General features: G+C 40.2%; 1 non-coding gene across 1 annotated transcript; it reads right to left on the bottom strand.

Annotated features, from left to right (window-relative positions):
• Positions 1–7,652: 7,652 nt before the first annotated feature.
• On the bottom strand, positions 7,653–7,787 carry LOC111754171 (small nucleolar RNA SNORA2/SNORA34 family). The gene has a single exon (XR_002788886.1). It is a non-coding gene; the product is annotated as a small nucleolar RNA SNORA2/SNORA34 family (small nucleolar RNA).
• Between the last annotated feature and the right edge of the window lie 208 nt (positions 7,788–7,995).

Below are 7,995 nucleotides of genomic sequence, written 5' to 3' on the forward strand. Positions count from 1 at the left end.
ATAAGAGTCTGGTAGTTTCTTCTTTATACTTACTACAAGGCTTGACAGTTCTGCGCTGAGGTATTTACTCAAAAGAAATCAAAAACATTTGTTCAAATACAGGATTTTACCAAAAACTGTAGCAAATACTGGTGTAGCTTTATTCACAAAAGCCCTTGAAAAGGAACAATGTGTTCCCCAAACAGTCATCCACAGGTAAATCAACAAACAACAATATGGAATATCGCAGTGTAGTGTGTACTGACCGCCTCTTGTCTAAAAAGAGTTGAGTTACTGACGTCTCCTTCAACACAGAGGGCTCTCACATTAACCATGTGAAGTGAAAGCAAAGGGGCACCAACCACTGCAGGACAAACCTCGGTCCATTTGTATAGCATCCAGGAAAGGAGAACCCATAGGGGCAGAAACAAAATCAGTGGTGGCCAGCAGCCGCCAGTTGTACAGAAGAGGAGGAAACACTTTGGAATGCTGTGCTGTTCTCTGTCTGGATGATAGTGTTGGTTACTGAGCAAGTGCAAGGATCAAACCTCTGTTATACAGTTAAAATTGGTGGATTTGATTTCATGTAAATTATACTTCAATTAAGCTGATTTATTTAAAAATGAAAGAGATATGAAGCCTCGAATTCAATTCCCAGTATCACAGAAAGAAAGAAAGAAAGAAAGAAAGAAAGAAAGAAAGAAAGAAAAGAAAAGAAAAGAAAAGAAAAAAACAAAAGGAAAGGAATATTGAATGTCTGTAATATTCCAGGAATTCAGCTCCTGATTGTGTCACCAACACAAAGGGCTCACATGTATGCTAAGAGATGCGGAGCGATGCTTACAGCAGCTCGATAAAATAGCCCCAAACTGGAAACAACCCAAATGTCCATCAGTAGTAAAATGATGAACAATACTCTGGGAGGCTGAGGCAAGAGGATCATGAGTTTGAAGCCAGCCTGGGCAATTCAACAACTTAGTGAGATCATGTCTCAAAGTTAAAGAAAAAAGATGGGGGAAGGGGCTAAGGACGTAGCTCAGTATAAAGGTCCTGTTTGCAATATTCAGTATCGCAAAACAACAACAAAAAGATTAATCGTGGCGAATTTTACAATGTGTATATTTTTCAGTTCCAGTAGTTGAAAAAAAGACAACCGTGGCTACCTACAGCCTGCAGGTGAATCTCATAGACATAATGCTGAACAACAGAAACTATATACAAAAGAGTGCTGTTATGTAACGCCGTGTGTTGGAGCTCTGGAAAGGCAAAACTAAGGTATGCATTGAAATCCAAACAGTGGCCATGCAGGAAACAAATGCTCTCAAGGCTGGAAATACTGAATTTCTGGACACCTGTGGTGGGAACACAGGTGCATACTCATGTGAAAGTTCAGTATAGTGGACACTTCAGATTGTGAACTTAGCTTGCTTTACTAAATGTGTTATAGCTCAATTCTAAAATCCTTTCAAGATGTGCATAAAAAAATATTTAACATGGGCTGTGGATGTATCTCAGTGGTAGAACCCTTGCCTATCATGCTTAAGGCTCAAGGTTTGATCTCCAGCACTGTAAAACAAATTCCCTGAGGCAGGAAAGAGTTGTGCTTTTTTCTCTCTTTTACTTTGTACATTCACTCTTGCTGTTTGTAGTGGCCACCAACAGCTGCCCTGCCCTGCCATCTTACCCTGGAGCCAGCTAAGTATGAACTGAACCCTCCAAGAATTGTAAGAAATAAACTTTCCCTGCTTCACTTTGGGCATCAAGTATTTTACCTCAACAGCAAGAAAAAACATAACCAAGACACTGTGTCTGAAGGCATCTACAGCTATTTTGAAGACAACATGAGGCATTATGCTAAACATTATTGATTTTGTATTGTTTGAAGTCCTGTGTCACTTATACTGGTTTGTTTTGATTGGCTTTGTTGTTTTATTTTGCTTGGTTTTATTCTCTTTAAAATAAAATAAAAAACAGTAAATATAAAAAATTCCTTGAATTTGCAGTTGACAGATAGACAGGCTGGGTCTGTGTTTTTAATCTGTTGCTGAAAACAAAGAAACAAACAGACAGACAGACAAACTTGCAGTATTGTATTCAGTGAACCTGCAGGGCCACCTATGAGTCATGGCTTGTTTGAGAGTTGTCTTGACAGCCTGAAAAATTGCCATCTGTAGTCAATGTGTGTTTCACACTGACTGTGCTAATTATAAACATTTCTTATCTGTTCATCAGATCAGGTATTTTAACCACTGCCTCCAGGGCTCCTGGAGCCTCCTGGTCTCCAGACCTGGCCCCTACTGAAACGTGCTGAAAACTACACAGAGCTTCAAGACTGGCGCACTGCTCTTTCACAATGCTCGGAGGGTAGGGGCCCTTGCAGGCCCTGCCATGTTACTCTGGTTTAATCATGGGTGTACAAATCACTGTAGTCCTGAGGCCTCTTTACTTGATGACAATCTTTACTGAAAGCAATGGCTCGGAGTCCTGGCTCCCCTGGAGTCTGAGAGGGAGGGCAAACTCAGGGGCCCAAAGTCTCTCACAATGTAGGTGCCTACCATTTCCTTGCACCACCCACCTTAATCCCTCATGACCTTATTTGGGAGACAGTTAAGTAAATACAGTATCCCTTTTCTTGTGTCAGAGATAATTATGACTCAGAAATGGTAAGTGATCTGCCCAAGGATGTACAGCTAGAAAAATACAAGGTTGAAATTTGCATCTAGAATTTCTGATGCATGGGTCTCACAACCAAGGGTGTGACACACCCAAGGCCTTAACCAGTCCCTTTCCTAAATTCTTCCTGCATCATCCCATTTCCTCTCCAACTGGTCCTTGTCCAGGGATAGATGGGGCTATTCACAAATGCTTCACAGAACAAAGAAGGATGTAGGTACCCTGTCCTCTTCCTGGATGGGAGAAAATCCTTCTGTTGCTCAGAACTATAGGCCTAGTGATGAAGGGCAGATGCTTGGTCCTGATAAAAAGGCCACTCAAGGAACCTTTCTCCAAGAGACAATTAATTGTCCAAGAGAGAGGACTTGCAGATGCCAATTAATGGAGCAGTGTTGCAGATCAGGGCAAGGGCTTCTGGATTAGAATGGTGGGCTTCCACTAACTAGCAGAAAGACAGGGAGAAAGTCCCATTGGCTGCCTCATTTGTAGAATAAAGTATATTAGGAGAAATAGCACATTCTCACAAGCAGTGAAACTCAAGAGTCTGAACATGACAATTCTCCCCAAACAATCTATGGATTCAGTGCAATCCCAACAAATTCCTGTGAGATTTTTTTTTTTTGTAAAATTTGGCAAGATGATTTTGAACTATATATGGCAGTGCAAATAGTTGACACTCCTGAAAAAGAAATGTCAAAGATTGTATGAGTTAGCTTTCTGTTACTACAACAAATATATGAAATAACTAACTTATAAAGAGTATAGGTTTATTTTGATTCCTAATTTTGAAGATTTCAGTCCATGGTCATTGCCCCCTTCCTTTTGGGCTGGAGGAGGTAATGTGGAGAAAAGCACTCATCTCATGGCAGAAATCTGAGGCAAAGAGTAGAAAGGAGCAGGATGCCAGTGTCCCCTTCAAGGTCACAACCTCAGTGGCCTAAAGGCCTCTCTTAAAGTTTCAACCACTTCCCATACCACTGTGCTCAGGACCAAGCCTTCAACATACGGACGCCATCCCAGATCCAGGCTATCGCAGGGCTAACTTGCTATTAAGGCATCATAATAATGCAGAAACTACATGACAAAACAGAAATGAGAGTCCGGTTAGACTTAGCCATGTCTGGAACTGTGATTTGACCAGGTGGCGGTGTAGAGGGAAGAGTCAGTTGTGCTGAGTCTATCAATCATGCAAATAGAGAAGGATACAGCTGGGTCCCCTCCTCCTCCAGGGACTCTGTATTTTGTGGTAAATGCCAGATGCACTGAGGACTTACAGGTGAGAGACAAGGCTTCAAAACTTTTCAAAGAAAATACAAGTGAGTAAGTTTCTAATTTGGAGTATACAAGGATTTCCCAAAGAAAAAAGTATTAATTACAAATAGGAAAAATTAGTAAACTTGGCTACATTAAAATTGAAAACTTCACCTATTAAAAGACACCATCTGTAACTGGGAAAATATTCATTGCTAGGATATATAAAGGAGTCCTAATAGCCACGTGTCACATGATTATACTCTCAGCTATTTGGGAGGCCGAGACATGAGGATCACGAGTTCAAGTTCAGCTTGAACAACTTAGCAAGACACTGACCCAAAACAAAAAATAAAAAGTACTGGGGATATGTAACCCAGTGATAGACCACCCATGGGGTTCCGTCCCTGGTCCATGAAAGAAAAACAAGAATAAAAACAACAAATCCAAGGCACCCGAAAAAGAGCAGCTCAGCAGAAAGAGGCAATTCTCAGAAGAGGGAACACAATAGCCTCCAAAAATGCTGTATTCTGCACAAATATGAATGAACAGAATTGATGGAAGCTGTTATATTAATACTTTTCTTGAAATTTCTGATGAATCTTTATGGATGTACTCTATTGGGAAAACAATTTGATGTTATTCAAAATGGAACATTGTGATACATGCAACCCAGAAATTTCCCTTTTGAATACACACTAGATCAGGAGTCAGCAAACAAGACCCATGCCCTATTTATTTCCTTTGGTAGTAGTTTCCCTGGGACTTTCCTGCACTCACCTGCCTAAGTATCACGGAAAGCTGCTCCTGCACCACTGTGGCAAAGCTGACTAGTGGCAACAGAGAGCATGTGAAATATTGGCTGGAGGCCCTTACAGATATTTGCCAGCTCTAACTGGAGACTTATTTGCAACTAGAATTTTGTTTTTTATCTATGGGCTTTAAAAATCCATGCCATTGTGAAGAGGTTTTAATTTTTAGAAAAATTTTAGACTTACAGGAGAATTGTGAAAACAGCATGGAGTTTCCACGCTCCCCTCACCCAGTTTCTCCTATTATCAGCACTGTGCATTAATATGGTACATTTGTTACATAGACAGCTTGGTCCAAAATAGAGTGAATGTTTAACTTCTAAAAATATTTGTACAGTGAAAGATAGTATTCCTATCAACCCCTTCATTCTGAACACAGAGGAAAATTATTTATTTGTTTGTTTATATTAACATGAACTGTACATGTTTGTACTTGAGGTTATTAATTTCATGTCTCACACTGCTCCAGCTTTGTTCATGAGTTCTTGGTTCCTGTATCCCTTTGTAATTTTCCTATCAGTGTAGATTTCTGACACCACAAGACGTATCAGGTTCATCTTGTGTATCTCCTACCCTGGTCCTAGGATCAGTCATTTTTTTCCAAGGAGCTCTCTTTCTTCAGGGAAGAGCCTGAAGGTCTGGGGGCTGATATTCTCATTGCTTCTGCGGTATCATTTCTTCTAGGGGTTTTTGGAAATTTTGTACTTAGGCATGCACTGACCTCCATACATAAACCTGTGTGCAGGTATTTCTGATATAAACACCTGTATTTAGCTAAACTTGAGTTTGTCTCCAACTCTGATCCATTACTGCATGGATCATTCTTGCTTTTTCTCCTTGATGTAAGTGCCCATTCCATCAGGGACCCTTGTCCCCACCATTAGCCATACATTTCCCTAATTGTCTAACTCCACAAACCCACACAGCAATCCCAGCACTATTAAAGTGTATGCCATTAAGAAATGTCTCTATTGGAGCTGGGGATTTAGCTCAGCGGCATAAGCACCTGCCTTGCAAGCAGACAGTCATGAGTTTGATCCCCAGTACTGATAAAAAGGAAAAAGACAAAAAAAAAAAAAAAAAAAAAAAGAAACGTCTCTATCAACCAGGATCAATGCTCATTTTCAGAGTCTTTGGCTTTTCATATTACTCGTATTCATTTTATTTCATATTACATTATTTATATCAGTACCTCCATCCCTTCCTCTGAGGTTGTTTCATACATTTGCAATATAGTTAGATTCTCTTGTCATAGTCCACGTGGGATCTTTGACTTCCTAAATTATTTTCTCAGGTTGTGATACATTAAGGATTACTGTATGTGTTGTGAAGTTCTCTGGACTTGTCAAATGCATTATGTCATACTTTCACCAACACAGCATGAAGCAGAGTAGCTTTACTTCCCTAAAAATCCACAGAGCCTCACTTTTTCACTCCTCTTGCTAACCACTAATTTTTTTTACTGTCTTCGAGGGGCATTTAAAAGATCTGTATACTAAGAGATAAAAACAAGCATGTCCACAAAAGCAAAGACCTGAAAATGACCCAAAATTATGTGTCTAACTTCCTGTACATTGACAGGAAGTTTATTCAAATTAGAAAATTTTATACAGCTGTACATACAATTCAAGCCAGGTTTTTTGCAACACTGATGACTCTTAAAAAGGTTATGCTGTGAAATAATTAGTCCCATAGGATCATATAATAGCATTTTTATAATCGGAAATGCAAGTAAGTCAAAGCAACGTATAATAAAGCCAGTTTTTAAAAGGCTAAGAAATGAGAAACATAAAAGTGAGGGCAGTGATTAGTCTGGACAGAACAGGAAATAGGGTGGAAGAGACACGTGTACTTAGAAGCCAGTCGGCATGGTTGTTTCTAGTCTTGGAAGCAGTTCATACGGCTCATGATTGCTATGATTTGCTGCACTTTGTCCTGCAGGATTTGAGTACTAGAAGCTTGGTCCTCATGTGGTGATGGCAAGGTAGTGGACCTCTAAGAGGGGCTCAGTGGAAAGCCACTGGGGTTGCTGTGCCCTGGGGAATTTTACATTGTTCTCCAGGGATCCTTGCTGGGTGTCAGGAAAGAGCAAACCGGATCCTTGAGTCCCTTTTTTTGCCTTCTTGTCTCTCCAGATGACCTTTCTGTCTCTCCTGTAATATTATGATGCATCCTCTATGGGGACCCCGCAGCCCAGAGCTGGATGGATGGCAGTGTCCCAAGTCGTGGACTAATAAAATTCTTTTATTTTTATTTTAAAGGAGGTAAAATTAAACACAACAAAACAGGACATAAGAAAGCAATGTAAGAGATATAAATTTCAAAGCTAGATGACCTGAGATCTTCACTATCATATTGTCTCTTGTTTTCTTCCAAATAGTTGTCCATGTCTTCACATACAGAGAATTCATACAAAACAACATAGTATAAAACTGATCCAAACAGAATGAGGAAGGCGTTTTAGTTCTTCAAAACTAGACATTAGGGAAGTCACTAACGGCTGTCATACAGTCTCTCATTCTCTTCAAAATATCTATACTTTCATGTATATTGAAGTTCAACAAAACAAAACAGGCTAAAATAACACCATTAATTAGAACAAAGCAAAACAGGGATAAAAATATTTGCCTTCAAAGAGATGGTGGAAGGAAATCCCCCCTATTTGCTACATTGCCTATGGTCAGCCTCTTAAGGGATGTCCAGATCACTGGCTCCCACTTGGTAATGGGGCGGGGGCGGGCGGAGGAAATGTGATGTTTGATTCTCAGCCCATGCGATGGCAGGCTTACAGCAGCTCACCAGGGCAGGAGAGGGGTTGCTTGGTTTCCCTGCGCTCTAGGTCCCAGCATGGCGTGGATCCCAGTAAACTGGTGGCTTCCATCCTGGGCCGCCACAGCCTCTCACGGTGGGTGGGGGGTAAAGTGGGGGGTTGCTTCAAGCTGTTTCTTTCTAATGAATTGACCATTTCACTCGCCAAGTTCTGAAATGCCAACAGACCATAGAAAGACATCTCTTTAGGCTCCTGCTTGAAACCAACAGCGTCAGGAAGCTGCCACCTTGGTTCAGGGCCATATAAAATTCTTTATAAAGTACTCAACCTCAACTGTTTCATTGTAGCAATAAAAAATACATTAATATCATTAATTTTGATTTCTTATTTGCAGGTATGTCTTTGATATACATATATATTTTAAATGTACTTTTAATGGGTTACAATATGAAATGCACTAAAACGTTAAGTATTCTTACTGTAGTATTACAATAATTTGTGGGATTGTTG

This window comes from Cavia porcellus, unplaced genomic scaffold, assembly GCF_034190915.1.
Source record: "Cavia porcellus strain 051 isolate PalLab524CR breed Dunkin Hartley unplaced genomic scaffold, mCavPor4.1 scaffold_12, whole genome shotgun sequence".
Classification (NCBI taxonomy): domain Eukaryota; kingdom Metazoa; phylum Chordata; class Mammalia; order Rodentia; family Caviidae; genus Cavia; species Cavia porcellus.